Below are 22,076 nucleotides of genomic sequence, written 5' to 3' on the forward strand. Positions count from 1 at the left end.
TTGCAATTTTCAAAAGTATCAATTGAATTCCCTTATATGATTCTATTTAAAAATTTGATGAAATAAGCACCCAATCAAGACAGTTGTATCGGAACATGTGTAAATCATCAGACACGGTTTGCACGCATCATGTAAAGCTATTTTAGGTTACAACTTCTACATAAAATAAATTAATTTCTTTGTTCTGATAAAAAGCGCGCGAAAATTTGCGAGGGTCAGATGGGTGGAGCGATCAATATCATCGGATCGATATGACGTGAAATTATCTGAAAGCTTGGAAATAATGAATCTGTTTTTAACATTTTTAATTGTTGTGATTTCATTTTCAAGCACTTTTCCAGCCAAATTCAAGCACTTTCTAAGCACTTTTCAAGGCTATGGTTGAAAATAAGCACTTTTAAGCACTCCAGATCATTTTTAAACACTTTTCAAGATAAACCTTAATTTTCAAGCACTTTTCAAGGTCTGTGCGAACCCTGTTATTTCCTGTGTAACTTAAACATGACAGCAACACACATTTGACGGAAGACATGTACTGATCACAAAAGGGCACATCTAAGAACCAAACCTCAGTTGAGCACGCAATCTGTGATTGGGCTGCATGCCACTGCGGCTGTTATTGATATCAATGATCTTACCTGACAAGACTTGGCTTGTGATTCTTGACTTGACAACTACCCAAGGCACAGTCACTTCCACCCAAGCAAGGTCAGTAAAGGTCCAGTGTCTGGCTTGAGTTTCATTTCTGCTGCTCACTAGACAATTGTTCCAACCAAAGTCACTTCCACCTAAACAGGAGGGAGGTCAGTGAAGGGTCAAGTGTTTGGCTTCAGTTACTTTCCAGCTGCTCACTATTCCAACAACTGTCACTTCCATCTAGGCAGGAAAGAGTACAGTACAGGTCCAGTGTTTGGCTTGGATTCCATTTCTGCTGCTCACTGAATAACTATCCCAACAACTGTCACTTCCACCTAAACAGGAGGGGGCCAGTATAGTGTCAAGTGTTTGGTTTGAGTAACATTTCTGCTGGTCATTATATAACTGTTCCAACAACAGTCACTTCCACCTAGACAGGAGGGAGGTCCATAAATGTCCAGCATCTGGCTCAAGTTCTATTTCTCTTGCCTGCAATGCTTAAGCCCCTTGCTTGCCAAAGTGTCCTCTGTACATCAACTGTGTATTCAAAACAGAAACACAATTAGCCCATTAATTATTTCCTAAAAAAAAAAAAACTCTGTAAATACATATTATTAATGTCTTAATACCTGTTCAGCCGTCAAAAACCCTATCAGATTATCAAATTATGTATAACAAGAGGGCCTGAAAGGCCCAAAGTCGCTCACCTGAGATAACAAGATATTATTGGGACAAATCGTCTGACCAACTTTCATGAAGATCAGAAAATAAATGTGGCCTCTAGTCTAGAGTGTTTTCAAGGTTTAACTATAGCCATATAAGGAAAAATGCCCCGCCCCCTGGCAGCCATGTTTTTCAACCAACCAGCATCATTTTTTGAACTCATCCAAGATATTATTGGGATGAATCTTCTGACCAAGTTTCATGAGGATCGGACTATAAATGTGGCCTCTAGAGTGTTAACAAGATTTTACTATAGCCATATAAGGCAAAATGCCCCGCCCCTTGGCAGCCATGTGTTTCAAGCAAAGGTTACCATTTTTGAACTCATCCAAGATATTATTGGGACAAATCTTCTGACCAAGTTTCATGACTATCGGACAATAAATGTGGCCTCTAGTGTTAACAAGGTTTTACTATAGCCATATAAGGAAAAATGCCCAGCCCCCTTGCGGCCATGTTTTTCAACCAACCGGCATCATTTTTTTCGTACTCGACCAAGATATTATTAGGATGAATCTTCTGACCAAGTGATTAGGATGAATCTTCTGACCAAGTTTCATGAAGATCAGACAGTAAATGTGGCCTCTAGAGAGTTAACAAGTTTTACTATAGCCATATATAGCCATATAAGGAAAAACGCCCCGCCCTGTGGCAGCCATGTTTTTCAAGCAAACGTAACTATTTTCAAACTCATCCAAGATATCATTGAGACCAATCTTCTAACCAAATTTCATGAAGATTGAGCAATAAATGTGGCCTCTAGAGAGTTAACAATGCAAATGTTTATGGCGCACAACGCACAACGGACGACGGACAAAAAGCAATCACAAAAGATCACCATGAGCACGTTCTGCTCAGGTGAGCTAAAAAAAACATCTAATTGAAATCAACTAACCAACATTGCTACCTGATTTTGTTTCAGGAGGGTGCGATGAGAGTGTTTTAATCATAACCCCCGATATATTCCAATGTTTTATTAAAGGTTAATGATATGTTATTATAAAAATAAATTATATAACAATTATCTCGCTCATATATGTTGCTATGTTTGCTTTACAAGGCAAATCAGGGATACAGGATGTACACGTAGAAGTAAATACAAGTGTAAAATTGCGATATTTTTAGATTGCAAAAAAATGAAGGGAATGAGAAAATTGTTGTTTTGAATTTGAAAGCTACATGAATATTGCATTTATCAGCTACTGAGGTGTTTTCATGGTTCTATTGATAGTTAAACAAAATAAACCAATTAAATTGCTGTGACGTCATCAGGGCATGCTCGTTCTTGATATAAACAACATCATTCACTACTTGCTTGCTTGGTAGTTTGTTGTTACATGTACGTCACACCAAAAAGGAGAGTGCTCTATTGCAATAGGCATTAGGCCAACTAAACTTAAAAATTTGATTCACTGAACATTATTTTGTATTAACATAAACAGTATTTTTTATTCTCAGTATGGACCTTCCTGACTGTATCAGAAGTGATAACAATGCAATATTATAAGGTAAAATTTGATTATATTCACAGTTCTCAATTTATAGAACGTTGAACATGAGTTCACAAATAATTACAGTATAATATAGACAAGGACAAAAATGCTTCATAATCGCTAAAACAAAATATAAACAAGAGGGCCAAGATAGCCCTAGTTCGCTCACCTGAGAGGAGTCGGTTCATTCAATCTTTACCTAATGTCAAACTTGACCTAGATATTGACAGACAAACATCCTGGTCAAGTTTCATCATTATTGAATCAAAACTCTGGCGTAGGGTGTGTTTTTGTTTTTGTAAGATTTGAAATGGTGACCTATATTTTGAGTTGACCCCCCTTACCAAACATCAAACTTTGCTTACAAGGATTTTGTATAATATAATGAAAATTTGGACAATCTATGGGCAATAATTATGGCATTAATTATGTGATTTTGCTCATCATCAAACTTGACTCAGATCTTTCAGCAACTTTGATAAAGAATGCTTGAGAAATGTGAATGCTAGAGTGTTTACAAACCAAATGTGGACAGACCACCAATCCTTAAACCTCACCCGAGCAATCAGGTGAGCTAAAAAGTGTGTTTTACCGATCTGAGCCATTTTCCATCTTGTCCAAGAAATCAATAAAAGCAATGTATTGACTAAGTTTCACAACCCTTCTCGAAAAAGTGCACTAAATGCGCATTTAATGCGCATTAAATGCGCTTTTAATGCGCATTAAAGCGCATGTTATTGGCACCGTATTTTTTGCTGAAAAAAATATGGTGCCAATAACATGCGCTTTAAAGCGCATTTAACTAAACAATTGCATTTTTCTGTTCAAATAATACACTTTTTGAGTGTATAAATGCACTTTTGTGTGTATTTTAAAGTGTACTTTAGTGTTTTTAAGTGAATTAATACGCTTAAGTGTATTAATTCGCTTACCGTTTTTTTTGTTCCCCAAAAAGTACACTTGAAGCGTATTTTAAGCGTTTTAATTTACTTAGGAAAACATGAAAAAATACACTTAAATACGCTCTTGTGTATTTTTTGAAAAAAATACGCTCTAGTGTATTTTTTGAAAAATTTGGGGAAAAAAATACGCTCAAGTGTATTTTTTTTTAAAATACGCTCTAGTGTATTTTTTGAAGAAAAAAAAACGCTCAAGTGTATTTTTAGTGTATAAAGTGCACTTAAGTGTATCTTTGAAAATGTCTATTAAAAAAACATTCATTTGGATATGAAAAGTGGCCGGTTTAAATATGATCTGAGAGAACAACAGCAAATAAACTTTGAAATAAACACATTTATTCACATAAATCATTTTAAAATAAACAAGTAGTTAAGGCCATTCTATGGGTGCTTAAAAGCTTTTCCGCTTTCCTCTGCAACTGCTTCCCCCTGTCCCTATACTTTTTGGTTTACATTGTTCCATACAAAGAATGCATTGAAAAAAAACATGTCAATATACAATTTTTTCAAACAATATCACAATAAATAACAATGGTAAATAAAATATGTTGAAAGACCAAGACATACATGTAGGCTTACCAAATTGTCAAATAGCAAAATAGTTTTTTTTAAATCTTTCTCAATCCTCACATGGTTTTTAATATTGTTAAAGATTTTTTCTTGCCAAACTTGTAATGTGGCGCACAAATTATGTAAGTTTTTCGAGTTTATATGAAAAAACCTAAAATGACATCAAAGATAATTCTTTCTTATTATTAAATATATAAGCACTATGGACATGAAAGCACATTTGAGATCTACATAACTTTCCAAACTTGGAAATATATACAACCATTTACAACTATTTACTCACAAGTTATCTCAGTTTTAACTATAAAGGGGACATATCAACAGCTAGAACAGTATTTTATTGTCTGAAATAGATTTATTTATTAAAAGTAACGTTATAAATAATTTCTAAACACAAACACTTTCAGAGGGTAAGAGAGACATTCGAAGGCCGTGAGAAAATCTTAGGAGTGACACAAATTCAAATAAACTTGTAATGTGGCGCAAAAATTATGTAAGTTTCTTGAGTTTATATATCTAAAAAAAATACATTAAAGATAATTCATTCTAATTATTAAATTTATAAGCATATGGACAATGAAACGCACACTCGCTAGGTTTTGGCAAACAATAACCTGCTCAGTAAGTTTTTGTGGGATTTTGGCAAGGTGGTTTCCTGTGGGTTTAAACGCTTTTTTGTATTAAAGTATGTAAAAGTCTTTTACAATTTTGTGCTGATATGTTTCAGTAAAAAAAGTAATAGCCCCATGCAGTTTTAAGGGAAAAAAACACAATGTGCAGGAAAATCATCTTTATAACACAAACAAATATGAACATAAGAATTGTACACTTCATTATAAAATGAGGCATTTGTGGAAGATTGTATGGAAAAAACGATTAACCGCAGTGTTCCGCAGTGGGTCAATATATTTAGATCGCAGCTGCTGCAGAGAACTAGGTCACAGCTGTTGGGGGTACCTGAACCGCAGTGGCCGGAGGAACCTGGACTTCAGCATTTGGAGAGACCTTGACCGAATATGGTGGTGGGACCAGTAGTCCAGTACAGCAGCCATTTGAGAACACGACCGCAACCGCCAGGGGAACCTGGATGGCAGCCAGTGCCTAGACCTGATATTGGCAGCTGGAGGGACCTGGAAAGCAGCAGGCGAGACCGGAAAAGCAGGGGCTGGAGTGACATCTACCACTGATGTTGCTTGTGTCCTTCTCTTCTTAAGGATCTTGAATGCGTATTGATCTGCAAAAGATAAACATGATATCACACACTATCAAAAGGGCGAGGCATTCTTCATACTTGTTAAATTGTAAGGTTTTTGTTTCACTTAACTATGAAATATTGCTGTAATGGTGATCTTGTTGCGATTATAATTAGAAATTTAAATCAATGCAAGTTTGTTTGCTTGTTGTTTTTGTTTGTTTATTTTTGCAATTTTTTAATCCTGTGATCACATGTGACTAAACTCTTATCATCAAAGAAATAGCGTTTTGTAGACAATACAGTTTGAAAATGAACTAAGATGCGTGGTCTCATTTGGCTGTCTGGACTGGCTGGAAGTGTGATGCATTTTAAATGCAATAACTTGTATAGTTTTACCTCTCAACAAATCCAGCTTTTCTTAGTCAAGCACAGCCCACTCTCCTGCTTCACTCTAGTTGGCCAACTCTTGAAGGGTAAAAACCTGGTGTTAAAGTCCATACATCAGTCAGTATCCCCCTGTTTCTTCCTTTTTTAGCAGGTGATAATGCACATTCTTTCCTTGGGGCAAGAGTTTTACCTTTAAAATCAAAATATAAAAGTTCTCATTGAAATATGAGGGAAAGAAGTCCATTCAGTAATGACCAGACTTAGCTATAAATAAAGTTTAAGATGACAATGACCATAAAACACAGCCATAATAATTCACTGTACACAACATTAACACTTTTTAATTTGTATATTTATCTATTTTTGTTTCAATTGGTGTTAGTTTTCCTTAAAATTACAATGCATTAACTTATCCTTATACCAGAGACAATACATAAACATGATAATGATCATAATTAATTCAATGAACTTAATTAAAAAAGGGATGCAGAAATAAAAATACAAACCTGTTACAACTGTTCTTCAGTATCCAGCCACTTTGGTCCTCCTTTGATTTACTACATTGTAGTAAATACACTTTGTTTTCATCACACAATACTTCATGCTGACAGTATTTCAAGACATTTGACACTACAAGTACAATTTAAAATCTTAATTTGCTAAATCATGTCTAAAAATGTAGCTCATTATCAGTTGCTGACACCTGCTTGTTTAAACAAATTTACTTCCTGTGCCCTAAACCAATCAAAAGTGGCTTGTTTTCAAAACAAAAACTATCAACCAATCAAAAGTATGCAGATGATATGCACCCCTTTGTTAGGCATTGCTGCATCACTGATAAGAGATTAGTGTTTATGATGCATATTTGATTTAATTGGGGGAGAGCTGATCTTTTATCTGTTGTGTCAGCTTGAGATATATCTACTGATAAAGGCAAATTTCAACACCAAAATATTTATGGAATAATACACATCACTGATAACAATTCTTCTCTTTGTGACCTTAAATTGAATATCATTACTGAGAAATGACAATCTGTTTATTGTTTATGAAATCACAAATTACAATACATGCACATAACCCTTAGCATATTATATTTATTTGTGAATATTTCAATTTGACATACTGAAAGGTGTTAGAAAATTATAATTCTATTATAAATATTATTTTAATTGCCTTTAAAAAATGTGTTTAGTAGACAATGTGGTAGATATGAATTTTATATGGGTTAAATATCAGTATAAGAAATTTGAGAAAATATAATTTAAATATTAAAAATATTGAAAGTGTCAAAAATATTATGTGGGCTTGCCAGAAGCCCACATAATATTTTTGACACGTTCAATATTTTTAATAAGTGACCCACATCCTGATTAAGTTGAACTTGTGCTTTTTAAAGCTTTTAAGCATTGTTGTTAAAAAATTTATTATGAATAGTATTATTTTCTTGATGTTTTCATATAATCAATAAACATTTGATAATGTCATACATAACACTTGTATTTGTGTTGTTTTTGTAAATACTACAAAATTTTTACTACTAATATATAATGTATGAAAAGTATAAAATATGTTCAGACCCAGAAAAGATACACTTATTAATACACTTAAATATGCTTAAATTGAAAAGACACACTGTCTTGGAAAAGATATAGTTAAAAATACACTTCCATTGAAAAGACGCACTCAATCATATAAAAGTACAGAAAAAATACACTTTGCAATTCAAAAGATTATGAAAAAACGCGCTCTAATTTCGAAAAATACACTTTAATGCACTTAAGTGTACTTTTAAAACGAAAGACGCAGAAAAAATACACTTTTTTGGAGAAAGCGCAGAATAAATGCACTTCTTAAAGTGTATTTTGTTAAAAAGCGTATTTTATTTCGAGAAGGGAATGATTAGGCAAAAAATGTGACTTCTATAGTGTTAGATCACAAGGTTTCTCTCAATATAGTCACATAAGGAAAACTGCCCCACCCCCCTGGCAGCCATGTTTATTGACCCATCGGGACCATTTACAAACTCATCTGAGATATATATAAAACAAATCTATTCACCAAGTTTCATGATGATTGTGCAAAAAATGTGACTTCGAAGATCTAGAGTGTTCACAAGCTTTTTTTACTATATATATATATATAAGAAAACTGACCCCCCCCCCGGCAGCCATGTTATTCTACTGACCAGAACCATTTTCCAACTCAACTCTGGTATCAAGGAAACAAATGTTCTGACCAAATTTCATGAAAATTGGGCAAAAAATGTGACTTCTAAAGTGTTCACATGTTTTCACTATATTCATATAAAGAAAAATGCCACGCCCACTGGCGGCCATGTTTTTACACCGATCTGGACCATTTTCGAACTCGTCCAACATATCAATAAAACCAATGTTTTGATAAACTTCCATGATGATTGGGCCAAAATTGTGACTTCAAGAGGAAAACTGCCCCACCCACTGGCGGCCATGTTTTTCAATGGACCGGAACCGCTTTTGAACTCAACCAACATATCATTAAGACAGACATATAGACAAAGTTACATGAAGATTGGGCATTAAATGTGACTTCTACAGTGTTTACAAGCTTTTTTTTTTTTTTTGACCTAGTGATCTAGTTTTTGACCCAGCATGACCCAGTTTCAAACTCGATCGAGATATCATTCAGAATCTTCTGGCAAAATTTCATGAAGATCGGACAATAAATGTGGCCTCTAGAGTGTTAACAAACAAATGTGGACGGACGGAAGGACAACGGACAAAGACCAGTCACAAAAGCTCACCTGAGCAATCAGGTGAGCTAAAAACAAGAGCTGTCACCATAGGATGACATATGCCCCCTATAAATGCTTTTAGAAGTTATGAGCATTTTTCGAAACCTAAACGCAGATTTCGAAACCTAAACGCAGACCCTAAGTTCAAAGTCAAGGTCACAGGGCTATAAAAAATTGTGCATATGGGAAGGCCTTGTCCATATACATATGCATACCAAATATGAAGGTTATATCTCAAGGGACATAGAAGTTATGAGCATTTTTGAAAACCTAAATGCAAAGTGTGCCGTAAAGACGGACGGACGGACGATGGACAAAGACCAGTCAAAAAAGCTCACCTGGGCAATCAGGTGAGCTAAAAACGACTAAATAACAAGAAATATATTAACAATATATATTTGGCGTAAATGCTGAATTTGAAATACAGTTTATGTGTCTAAATTGTTAAATTGTAAACACAAATTTGCATATTCTACGCATGGAATGTGTTTTTTTAAAGTCAAACCCCACATTAGTGTTAGTAGATACAAATTATACTACGGGCGTTCACATCATTATGTGTCCTCACATGGCTTACTATGAGTTCATTTCTTCACCATTAAAATATATTGTATGTTAATATTTGATTAACACGCAGTTTTGTTTCTAAACATTGAAATCACAATTTCATAGCCGCTTCATGCAAAATAGGTCTTATTGCTTGGCCAGCCTAGCTCAAGCCCAGCCTGCACAAACAGCCTGCGCATTTGTGCAGTCTGGTCAAAGGCAAAGCTATCTCCTATAAAATCACTCAAAGTTGTTATGGTATCATTATGTATCTCCTGACCAGACTGCAAGATGCGTGGGCTGGGTGGGCTATAGCTATGATGGGGGTTTATGGCATAAGACACATTTTTACATGACGCAGGTCTTAAAAACGTCATTGCGTATTGTAAATGGCACATTTTAGCACAATGCTTTTCGATACAAAATTGAATTCAAAATAGCAAATATAAGCATTATTCCCCATCAATTTGGGAATGGTACCTGTACTGGTCAAATTAGGATATTAGCGGCGTTTCCATCCAAATTGGGAAAATTATTAATTATGCTAAAAACTGTTTAAAACATGTACAAATAACAGTTGCATTTTAAAATCAAAGCGGTGAGTGATTTCCTGCTGTTTCTATTAACACTAAAACAAGAGTTTATTTAAATTAACAGTCTTTTACAGACTGTAACTGAAGTCATGCTTGAGAGTATCAACTGTCTAAATCAGGACCAGGTTTGCTTCAGTAGAATCTACCGTCCATGAATTGTTGCTATAATCAATATCTGACAACTTTGTCCTGATAAAATGCGACCAAAAATTATGCGCCTTATGTAAAACGTCACGTTACTGCATGGAAAGCTTGGGGGTTTTGATTTTGGTATAAAACCTATGTAGCCTAGAGAAAATTCAGATCTTTTAATTTTTAGTAAACAATTTTGTTGTTCGTTTAAACTAAATTATATCAGGAATGTTTTTGAAAAGACATGCCCCTAAAAAAACAAAAAACAAGAGCTGTGTTTGTGAAACACAATGCCCCCTACTGCACCGCTTTGAAGCCATATATTTGACTGTTGACCTTGAAAGATGACCTTTACCTTGACCTTTCATCACTCAAAATGTGCAGCTCCATGAGATAAACATGCATGCCAAATATCAAGTTACTATCTTCAATATTGCAAAAGTTATGACCAAGGTTAAAGTTTTGGGACAGACATACAGGCAGGCAGGCAGGCAGGCAAACAGACAGACAGACAGACAAACAGACAGACAGGCCAAAACAATATACAATATAATAATCATTTGATCAGGGGGCATAAAAATAAATCATGCTGTATCTTTATTGTTAGATGATTCAATACTGTAACAGTAAGTGTACTGTATACAGTACTGAGCATATAAAAACTACTAAACACTGGATCAAGCGTTGGGATGTTGTGAAAACACGCTTAGCAGGTATACTGACCTATTGTGTAAACTGCGATGATTTGAACAAGGGGTTTGACATATGGGTATGCAAATCTTTGCCAATTTTTTTCTGCAAATTGGGATTTTTGGGGGAAATGGGATTTTTTTATTTTGAAATTGGGAAAAATGGTCTTATTGGGAATGGTGCCGTTTTACGGAACAAACTTTATATAGAGGCAAAAGGCTGAACTCTCCTGCAGTAGAAAGTCTGAGCGGCGCGGAGACTTAAGAGATTGTAAAAGCCATAATAAATTGGAAAGTGTTCATTGTCGGTAAACAACACTTGCAAGGAAAGGACAGGTTAAACAAGAAACCCCTAGCCCCAAATGCCCAACAAGCCTCATATACCCCAGCCCTAAATGATGATTCTTGTTTGCACTTAAGATGCGTGCCTACAGGCTACGGCATTAATTTGCATTGCAAATCTTTCAGCCACATAACAACTCACAATCTACAAATATTTCGTAAAATATTTTGTAAAATAAAGTTAACCCATACAAAAACTGTGTTCCTTTTGGCAATATTCAAAATGTCAATGCTAGATGTGGTATGTTACCATTCATTTTACATGATACCAAAAAATGTTTTTTATTGTGTGTGTCACAATATATTCCATGTGAATTTCCAGCGACGATATCCTAACAGTTACTGGCAAACACGAGATTGGCTTCGGGCAGCGTGGGACACACTCCCACCCCTTGGCAGTTATGTTTTTCAAGCAAACGTAACCATTTTCGAACTCATCCAAGATATCAATGAGACCAATCTTCTGACCATACATGTAATTCATGAAGATTGGACAATAAATGTGGCCTCTAGAGAGTTAACAAGGCAAATGTTGACGGCGCACGACGGAAAAAAGTGATTACAAAAGCTTAGCATGAGCATGTTGTGCTCAAGTGAGCTTAAAAGGACAATGACATGTATAAGCTTTAAGCATATGATGAATGAACTCTCTTGAAACCAGCATTGAATTCACAATAAAAGGCACTATATGCACTATAGAAATAGAAGAGCAAATGTCCAAAGGGGCAAATGTCCACCTTGAAAATTTGGGTGAAGGGGCAAATGTCCACCTTGAAAATTTGGTCAAAGTGGCAAATGTCTGTTAAGTCCTGATTACATGAACGGAAAAATGTCCAAAGGGCAATGTCCGAAGGAGCAAATGTCCTACATTCGCCAGATTTATAACCCTTGAAAACACAAGAGTTCTGTTTGTCCATCTGCTTATCGAAAAGATATATCAATAGATCAGTGAAATACTAATAACAATGTTACTACAATAGTAATAATACTTTAGTAACAGATGCGATACACTGAGATAAAGATAATGTCTTAGTCCTTATGTAATATGCATATTATAATGAAAAAAGGGCTATACTTCTTACAAAATGCTTGATGCAGTTGTCTGCTCATGTTTAGATATTGGGGTCATGTTGGTAAACAAGTTTGCAAAATATGAAAGCAATAAGTCAAGGGACATTGAAAATATTTGAGGTGGTATGCAAACTTTAACATCGATATATCAATAATATGCATATTCTAAGTGAAAAAGGGGCCATAATTATTACAAAATGCTTGATAGAGTTGTCTGATCTTGTTTATAGGCTGGGGTCATGTTGGTTAAGAAGGATGCAAAATATGAAAGCAATATGTCAAGGGACATTGAAAATATTTGGGGTAGTACGCAAACATTAACATTTGCTTCATATTCTAAGTGGAAAAGAGGCCATAATTATAACATAATGCTTGATAGAGTTGTCTGCTCTTGCTTATAGGTTGGGGTCATATTGGTAAAGCAGTATGCAAAATATGAAAGCAATATGTCAAGGGACATTGAAAATATTTGGGGTAGTACGCAAACTTTAACATTTGCAAGCTTACGTCAATGCCAACGCAAACGCTAACGCCGACGCCGGGGTGAGTAGAATAGCTCCACTATATATATTTAATACATAATAGACCGCTTTTAACCGGGTATTGACTGCCGGCCTGGTCAATACTCAATCGACAAGTAAATATGCCAACCCTGACGTCGTCATCTTGATAACCACTTGATTATCCCCTATGTGACCGAAGAAAAAAATCTCTTTTTTGATAATATAAAAAGTTTTTGCGGCTGAATTATTTCATATTTTCCCCGTACTTCAAGCAAACTATTAGCATGCAATTTAATACATCCTTATGCAAGCTAAAAACACTTATAGATTTGTTTGTTTTTCACCAATTACGGATTTTGACGGTTTAATATAATAAACCCTTCTGCGGCTTTCTTCAAACAGACCTCCAGATAAGGATTTGTGAAATAAGTAACGGTAATGCCACTGACAGAAAGACAAGGAGTAACACTGAAAATCAATTAGTACGTGTACTACCATATCCAAAAATACAGGTAGTACTGTACTACCCGTGTTCTTGAATATTGAAGGGTGTATAACTGCCTGTACAGAAACATTTGCAGCAATTTTAATAAATATACTTAGATTCTTAAACAGTTACTTTATTAGGTTTTCCATTCAAAATTATGATGCAAATACAACTACACATTAAAACTCAGGACTAAATACTAGTTCTTCATTCAAATAATTTTTCTTGACAAGAAAACACAAGCCAACTAGTAAGCTAAGTTAATAAACACAAATGTCACTGTCTCATCTCAAAACAATAATTGCTTTAGCAGTTAACTGCTAAAGCCACATTTTTAGCCACCGATGCAATCAAATTGTTTAATATCAGGGCGAGAATGGCTTTTTTCCTGGGTTTACAGATTGAATGTCAGGATGGTAAGACGGTAGGACAACAACGTGTGTTTTATTAACTGCTTTTGGTTTAGCCGGCCCTCCTTGCGCGCAGACATATTTTTTTTGACCGGTTTACAAGTAACCAGAAATCACGCGACAGAATAGACAATAATACCAAACCCAGTCTACAACTTTTCGGTAATTTAAATAAATGAAAAGGCGCCGTTAGGTTAGAGACCAACAAATCACGCCGCGCTGACACGGACGTATCGGTACGGCCAGTTATTTTTCGTAAATGCGTAAAAGGGATATTCATGTCGTAATTGTACGTCCCGTTTATAAAAATAAATGCGTAAATCTTCATGAAAAAGCCGTATGTACGGCTGTACGGCCCTTATCTGGAGCTCTGGGTAACAAGTACTCTATAATTAAAGCCGGTCCGGTCTCCCAATTAATCTCCCAATTAACACGCACGCTCTTTCCAGCTTTTATTAAAACACGACTTTAACATGGCATTCATGTATAGTGAATGGTGCAGATGCGTTCAAAGGGACTTAAATAATATTATTACGTGGCTGTAAAAAGTTTGTGTTATTCAGATCGATATGGACATATACTTGTACTGAAATTAAATTGTTACTGCATTAAATGTGTGACGGGTATTGTTTTCACAAATTACTCAACGTAAGTAATTGCTCACCATTTGCATTGAACTTCTTATTAGAAACAATTGTTGTTTGAGTAACTGTTTACGGTAAAAAGGTGTGATGATGATGCTCAACGGCTGCCGTTTTTGGGCGTAATTTACTCCCAGACGTTTCATGGTTCTTGAAGCTGACACAGGGGGGCACTAATCCGTCACTTGAATTATTGTGAGGGGTTAGATAGTAGATATCCGCCTACTTAATTCTGACGGGGGCATGTTCAATTTACGTTTTAAATTCCTATAAACGCCTATGAAAACACAAAATAAAATAAGACAATTCATTGAACAAAATTATAAAACATCACCTGTATCATTATATTTCTTTTTATAAATTATGTACAAATATTATGTGTTATACTTTGTTGTATTTTGCTGTTTTACTCAACCAGAAAAGTATTAATAAAGCATTTTATATATAAAGCAACGTTTAGAATTATGTGTCAATAATAAATGTATTGCTTCAGATTCACATCCTTTTTAAAGAAATGAAAGATGCAAATGTGTCTTATTTATATTTTTTCTGTGTTTTTAAGGCCACTTCAAATTGATCTGTTGGTCTACGGATTTTTTTTTTGAAAAGTTGAAGAGGCGAGCGAAAAAAACATTTTTTTTTTGAAAACAGGAAAATTATCGAGTGAGCGAAGAGCGAAGAATAAAAAAAATCACATTTTGATAGAAAATTTTTGTATAATCAAGAGATACAGGTTTAAACAGCTATATTTTTTATTCAAATATTCAAATTAATTCTTATACAAAGAAAATATATTGACCTCATATTTATAGGAGTAAGTTGCATATGACCTTTGACCACGAAATATACATGTAACCATATCATTCAAGTGAGGCACACATGTCTATTTAATGCTGCTTATATTTGTTTGAAGTTTCAAACAGTGAAAGCTGTGAAAAGGTATACCATGTTGCAATTGCACTTGACAAGGGACAATCGTCAAAATGATAATGACAGTCGGACAAAGGCCATGCATATAATCCATTGTCGCTACCTTATTTTTAAACAGGCATATCGATGGCTAGTACGGTATTGTATTTTTCTGAAATAAATGTATACATTACAAAGAACTTATTTGATGTTTCTGAAATACACGGACCTAGCTGTTGAACTTGTTCCGTCAACCATGTATTTTAAAAATTATAAAACATTGTCCCTGTGAAACTTTTAGAACCAGCATTTAATGATTTTATGTTTATTTTTTTTCACTTAAAATTGTGTTAAAGGTAAAATATGTCTACATATAGGGAAATACCGTCCATATGCCCAGTTAATGAAGAAAAAGTATTAAAAAAAGCTTACGTCATGTTTCCAGATGTGGTTTAAATTGAACATGCTTCAACGGTATCTGCTGATAGTTGCATGTTCGAACGTAAAACAAACACATTCAAATAAGTCACAGAACGTAGAAAATGTGTTTATATTTTTAAGGGTTGGCTGCAGCAACTTAATTTTCACCGCAATTTGTTAGAACGGTCACGACAGCAAAACATGTACTGGTCGTCTCGATCAAATGTTTTAGCGTCTGCAGTTATCGATTAAAAGGGTTACGAAACACTATATTTGGCATTCCTATACAGCGTCAAAATCGTTTCTATTATATCGCGTTGTTTTTTTTCACAAATTCAAAAAACAACATGCGCTATGGTTACAGAAGGACACAAAAATGAGTGCGAGCGGTAAAAAAATATTTGTTTTTCCATTTTGAAAAAATAGGTGCGGCAAATCCGACGACCACCAGATCAATTTGGAGTGGCCTAATGTATCTTATTTATATGTGACTTCGTGCTTATTTTTTGAAGAAATGAAATATTTAAATGTGTCTTTTTTTATATTTTGTCCATGTCTTAAATGTGTGTTATTTATATAAGACTTCATGCTATACTGCCAGTGTCATGCGAAAATGGATCTTATTTCTAAAGAAGTAAAATTAATAAAGAATCAAAATTTAATGTACCGTGAGTGAATAAACATTATGCTTTATGTGATATTTGATGACTTGCATTTGTATGCACTTTGTTTTTGTCTTTATGAGCGTGGGTACAATGATATAATAAATGAACCATGATATAACAATATAGCTCCATTTACTTTAATGGTACATAACTTCTATAATGTCAGTAAATTTTTTTGCCCAAAATTACAGCCGATATTCGGCTGCTTCCCAGTTGCAAACAAGAGCACCGCCTTGCGGGTGCAGACCGCTCATCTATTTTCTTTTTAAAGGTGAAGGGACTCTCATTTTCAATCACAAAGGAGGGAGGGGTGGAGTGAAGAGGGGTGTATAGTGTGGGGGTGTGGACATTTATTACATTATTTTCCAAAAATGCGGAAAAAAAATGCAAAAAAAATGCAAAAAAAAACATGGGGGTGGGGGGGATTCTTGGGTGCGATGGTTGGACGGTATTTCAAACATAAAATAATAAAAATAAATATTTGTGTTTTTTAACTGTTTAAAAAAATGATATTTGGGGGGGGGGGTATAGTGTGAGGGTGTGGTGGTCATTTGTGAGATGATCTTTAAAAAAGAAAAAAAAAAAAAAAATTAGGGGGGGGGATTCGGGTGGGGGGAGGGGGGGTAGGAATTCTTGGGTGGGAAGGATGACGGTATTTCAAACATAAAATAATAAAAATAAATATTTGTGTTTTTTAACCGTTTCAAAAAAAAAACATTGGGCGGGGGGTGGGGTGGGGGGGTATAGTGTGAGGGTGTGGTGGTCATTTGTGAGATGATCTTAAAAAAAAAAAAAATTTGGAAGTAGTTTTGTCAAAGTATCAATCAAATCTAATCATAAATAAAGAAGTTATGGCAATTTTAGCAAAATTTTATAATTTGACCTTGAGAGTCAAGGTCATTCAAAGGTCAAGGTAAAATTCAACTTGCCAGGTACAGTAACCTCATGATAGCATGAAAGTATTTGAAGTTTGAAAGCAAAAGCCTTGATAGTTAAGAAGTAAAGTGGATCGAAACACAAAATTTAACCATATATTCAAAGTTACTAAGTCAAAAAAGGGCCATAATTCTGTAAAAATGACAACCAGAGTTATGCAACTTGTCCTTTTACTGTACCCTTATGATAGTTTGCGAGTGTTCCAAGTATGAAAGCAATATCTATGATACTTTAGGGGTAAAGTTGACCAAAACACAAAACTTAACCAAATTTTCAATTTTCTAAGTATAAAGGGCCCATAATTCCGTCCAAATGCCAGTCAGAGTTACATAACTTTGCCTGCACAGTCCCCTTATGATAGTTAATAAGTGTTGCAAGTATGAAAGCAATAGCTTTGATACTGTAGGAATAAAGTAGTCCTAAACACAAAACTTAACCAAATTTTCAATTTTCTAAGTATAAAAAGGGCCCATAATTCTGTCAAAATGCCAGTCAGAGTTACATTACTTTGCCTGCACAGTCCCCTTATGATAGTTAGTAAGTGTTGCAAGTATGAAAGCAATAGCTTTGATACTTACGGAATAAAATGGACCTAAACACAAAACTTAACCAAAATTTTCAATTTTCTAAGTATAAAAAGGGCACATAATTCTGTCAAATTGCTTGCCAGAGTTATCTAACTTTGCCTGCCCAGTCCTCTCATGATAGTAAGTAAGTGTAGCAAGTTTGAATGCAATAGCATTGATACTTTCTGAGAAAAGTGGACCTAAACGCAAAACTTAACCAGACGCCAACACCGACGTCGACGCAGACGCCGACGCCAAGGTGATGACAATAGCTCATAATTTTTTTTCAAAAAATAGATGAGCTAAAAAAATGACGTTTTTTCCCAAAAATTTGATAAAAAATTCCCCAAAAAAGACAAAATTTTCCCAATAAAGCCAATAAGATTACAATGTAATTTAGCAATAATTTCGAACGAGTGCCGATCGAGCTTGTCAAGTCCTTGTCTAATGACAACTGAATTATGTATTGTTCGAGAATTAAGCCGAATACTAATTTATGTTGCTATCCACATCTCTCTCTCTATAAATATTGCGGAGGATACCGATGATAATCGATGTATCCCGATTGTAAACGCCTGTTTTTACACACGTCCAAGATGGCGGCAAGCAGACGAAAAATTTGCGATGAGCGGGGAGAATGATTAATAACATTCAAATTAACAACGGATATCATATGGTTATTACGGAATAATTTAATGCGTGTGTCAATTAACGCAAAATACAACGTTTGAGATAAAAACAACAAATATTTATTAGAAATCTTCACAGTGAATGTGCATCACGGAAATCAGTGTTGCGAAATTGGAGTTAGTCTTCCGATACTAACAAAGCAGGGGTTTTTTTAGAAAAAAGGGAAGACGCTGGACGCTGGGTAAAAGGGGAAAATCGAGTGCGAAAGAGACATATTTGGGGAAAAAATAAAAACTGTTCATTTTAATGTCTATAACTCGCCTACAGACTTCAGGTTTTGTTTTAAAAAAAGAGGCATGTCTCTGACCTTTTTGTTCTTAAACACATGAACAAGTATGATATTAAAGTCAAAGTCCTAAATATAGTTGCAGGTGTAGATCTAATAATGAGAAATGTTTTCAACTGGGGCCGGGGAACGATGTCAATATTATGATTTCAATTTCATGATGAATGGGTTGACGATATAGATCTGCTACAGTATTGGAAGGGAAAGGTGCGGCAGCTGCCGATTGTCTACTTTCACTTTCACAATAATCCGACAGTATTAATCGATGTTGATAACATGTACCTCCGAATCCTGCTGGGTTTCAACGGTTTTCATAAAAAATGCGTCAACGCAATTAATATTTTCCGAGTCCGATCGTTTTATTTTGTTCGTGTATGAACGCCAATTGTGAGACTTTTTCTGTTTTAACGTTTATATCTTGGCTTTCATATAACCCGGATGAAAATTCGACTGGTTTCCGGTAATTAATTGACGAAACACCCTTCTCGCGCAAGACCGGAATCCAGTAAAATAGTCACATGATTAATACGATTAGTTACCCGGTTTCCATGACGTACTTTAAGAGCTATATATAGAATCACTGGGATTCCCAGATTTGAGTGTTCGTCGGGAGAGAGAGAGAGCGAGATCGTTGTACATGGTACAAATTGGATACGTGTCGACTTTCCCAAAAGAAAAAAAACATGTCTTTGAGGGTAAAATATTATATTTGGGTGAAAATTATATTTTTGGGGGGGAAATGTTATTTTTAGGGGAAAAATTCTGGTAGGAGAAGACACCGAATATCGGCGTCACTTTCTTAGTAAAAAAAACCCCTGCAAAGTTAATGCATTTAAGATGAGTATCGTTCGAAAATGAAAAGAGACAAACATGATATAATTTATATGTTAGTGGATCTGTGTATAATCAGATTCATATGCATATTCTGCTTTATTATGTTTGTCACGCTTTACAGTTTACTGAAATAGCATTGAATGGAGGATGTCAAGTGCAAGATGTTGAAAGGTAAAGAAATGAAATAAATTATTTTAACTCCATTTAATACATCATTGACATAGCAAGACCACTAAAGCGTTTTTTTATAAATATTTGTTTAAGTTTTCACCATATGGTATTTAATTTAAAAAAATACTGAATTAAATTCTTACTGTTACAGAGGTTATGATTAAATGGTATATTTAAGAATCTATAGAGATTATTGCAAGTTCAATATGCATGTGGAAGGATATTAACTTAACATTGTCAATATTGTAAGAACACATTAAATTAGCACTTTATAATATAAAAATGCTGTCAAACATACTTTAATAATTTTAATTCTGTTCTTATAATCATATTTATAATGTTTCCCAATTTCATGGTTTATCGCGCTATTTTTCCCAATTTCATGGTTTATCGCGCTAATTTTCCCAATCCAAATGGCACAGGCTGTAATAAAAAAAGCCAAAAAAAGCACTGAATGTAAAATAGACCTATGATTCCTAGGCACATGAGATTGAAAGCTGATTGGTGCATTATAGGGGTCCTTCATTTATGAAACCCGATTTATTAGCATGCAGGGTTTTTTTTGGCCCGATTTTATAGCCGAAATTCGGCTATGTTCCCAATCCCCAAAAGTATACTTTTTTCCCAAAATGTGGCAAAAATTTCCCAATTTCCAAAAAAAAAAATTTTTTTTTTCAATAAGTGTCTAATGCGTATTTCATCTCAATTTGAATCAATTACATCTAACAAAGTATTATTATATGATTTTGTTCTTTAAATTTGAATGATTATAAAGAATTATGTCAAATTTAGTATTTCCCTAATCAGTGGACTTTTCATGTGGAAAAACAGCTAATGAATTTATTTTCCCAATTTCATGAAAATGCCGATAAAATTCCCAATTCCAAAGCCATGGGCTATCTTCACAAAAAGGGGAAAAAAAAACCTGGCATGATGTGATCGTTATCTAGATTGTTATTTTATTAAACCCGTATAAGATTATTCTATGGACAAAAATAAAAAGAAGTTTATTAGTTATTTGATGCAATTGCCACTGAATAAACAACCTAAATGTATCCACTAGATGCAGACTGATTGGGTTCAATTAGCCTATAATACAATTGCATGTGAATGTTAACTGGGCGCAGATGAATAGGGATCCATCCCTGATTTAATCCAAATTCAACGTTTATAAGCAAATGTGGACGTTTTCTGGATGCTGTTGTTTGTTGTTGTTTTTGAGGGGAGGGGTTTATTAGTTCTACAATGGTAAAACAACATATAAGGACACACATACATTTTATGGATGTACATAAATAGAAGATAGACGTAACTTAGGTTTTTATGCAAATAAAAGCATTTGAGCACACCCAATGCGTTGACTTGACGCAGATTGATACTGATAGTTTTCTATAAGCTCTATCATGCACCGAGCCGCAAAATAAACACCCAGAACAGTTCATTACGTAAAACACAATCTGCTATATAAATCTGTTTCCAAACTTAATCTGCTGTGCACGTCTGCACATAACACTCACCAAGTGTTGTAGTAGCTTCGGCCATGCGAACGGAATCGAACCTGTCGTGGGGCGAATCATCAGTGTCATTATGTGGTTAAATGTCATGATTTATAATGAAATATATGGTAAACAAACACTATGGTTTTATTATAAAAAGAGCCTACCACACTTTCATCGTTGTTATTGCAGAATGGAGCTTTATGGTCGTTTATTGTAAATGCACGAAATATTCCCGCGTTGTTTACAGCGTCAATATTTTATGTGGTTGTGAAAATAGCTTCTTTTAGATCAATTCGTTCCTCCGATTTTCGTACCAAAAATGTAGACAAATTCCTTCTTCCAACTCGGTTATAGCATCGTTGCCATGCCGAATTGCGATACAGCAAAATTTAATAAAATTTCCTATAAAATAATTTTGCCGAATAATTTTGGTTCTGAAAAATCAAATAAATTCACTGAACAAGAGGCACTTTTGCTCCCCTCATAATATCGCGAGGGATCTGTATCTGTATCTGTATGGTACTCGAAACTAGCTCACTTATGAGCATAACTTATCGATATAACTAATGAGCGCAGAGGACCCATACCCCTAGAAAGGGTTTTAAGTGAACGGAAAGGGTCATATGTACTTTATTTTAACCTTTGCAAACGTATAAACAATAGTGTAATAAATATTTCTTTACAATATTTTCGTACTGAAAATTTCCCCTATTGTCATGAGGTATTAATGATTTGCAAAGGAATTTCAGGTCCAACACAATAGATGGTTTCTGAAAGGGCCAACCACAGTGAAAAGTGCAATACGGTTTCGTAAAAACGAACGCATGATGCCCATTTTCGTTGAGTAAAATAAGGGCCACATGATATAACGTCAACATGCTTTATCTAACATATTGTACGTCGAAGAACATTTCTCTTTTTACCTAGTAGGTCTTGTTGACTTTTGA

General features: G+C 34.7%; 1 long non-coding RNA gene across 1 annotated transcript; it reads right to left on the minus strand.

The window, feature by feature from the left end:
• Positions 1–4,127: 4,127 nt before the first annotated feature.
• LOC127864690 (uncharacterized) lies at positions 4,128–7,064 on the minus strand. The gene is made up of 3 exons (XR_008042211.1): positions 6,470–7,064; positions 5,973–6,153; positions 4,128–5,615 (listed from the first exon to the last, which is right to left on the minus strand). It is a non-coding gene; the product is annotated as an uncharacterized LOC127864690 (long non-coding RNA).
• Positions 7,065–22,076: the final 15,012 nt, after the last annotated feature.

Source organism: Dreissena polymorpha, chromosome 1 (assembly GCF_020536995.1).
Source record: "Dreissena polymorpha isolate Duluth1 chromosome 1, UMN_Dpol_1.0, whole genome shotgun sequence".
NCBI classification, from domain to species: domain Eukaryota; kingdom Metazoa; phylum Mollusca; class Bivalvia; order Myida; family Dreissenidae; genus Dreissena; species Dreissena polymorpha.